General features: G+C 42.6%; 1 protein-coding gene across 2 annotated transcripts in view; it reads left to right on the forward strand.

The window, feature by feature from the left end:
- The window catches only part of ALDH1A2 (aldehyde dehydrogenase 1 family member A2), a 43924-nt gene that overhangs the window by 16438 nt on the left and 27087 nt on the right, over window positions 1–399 (forward strand). The window lies entirely within an intron of this gene.

Genomic DNA, 399 nt, shown 5'->3' on the forward strand with positions numbered 1-399 from the left:
GGTTCATATACACCTGGAAAAATATTACTAGGGTTTGCAAGGACTCAAAGACATGACACACTACATATGAGTAGACAGATGCTAGGGTAGATATGCACCTTTATAGACTAACTAAACAGACCAGATAGACTGACTAGACAGATGCTGACCTATAAACCATCATGGGTAATTTGTGTGTCCTAGAAGCTACCAAAGAGGTTAACTCTGATAATGGTTGTAGCCTACCTAAGGGGAGCTAAGCCAATCAGAATACCAACTTTGCTAGGTCTCGGATGTGCAAAGACTGCTGTTATCAGCTAGGGTGGGGATGACAAAGGTACACAAGCTGATGCCACAGAGAAGGCTCCTTATCTCTCAGTCTGAGGAGGAAAAAAGGAATCCATAAGGAAAGGAATCTCA

This window comes from Alligator sinensis, unplaced genomic scaffold (assembly GCF_000455745.1).
Source record: "Alligator sinensis unplaced genomic scaffold, ASM45574v1 scaffold311_1, whole genome shotgun sequence".
Taxonomy (NCBI): domain Eukaryota; kingdom Metazoa; phylum Chordata; order Crocodylia; family Alligatoridae; genus Alligator; species Alligator sinensis.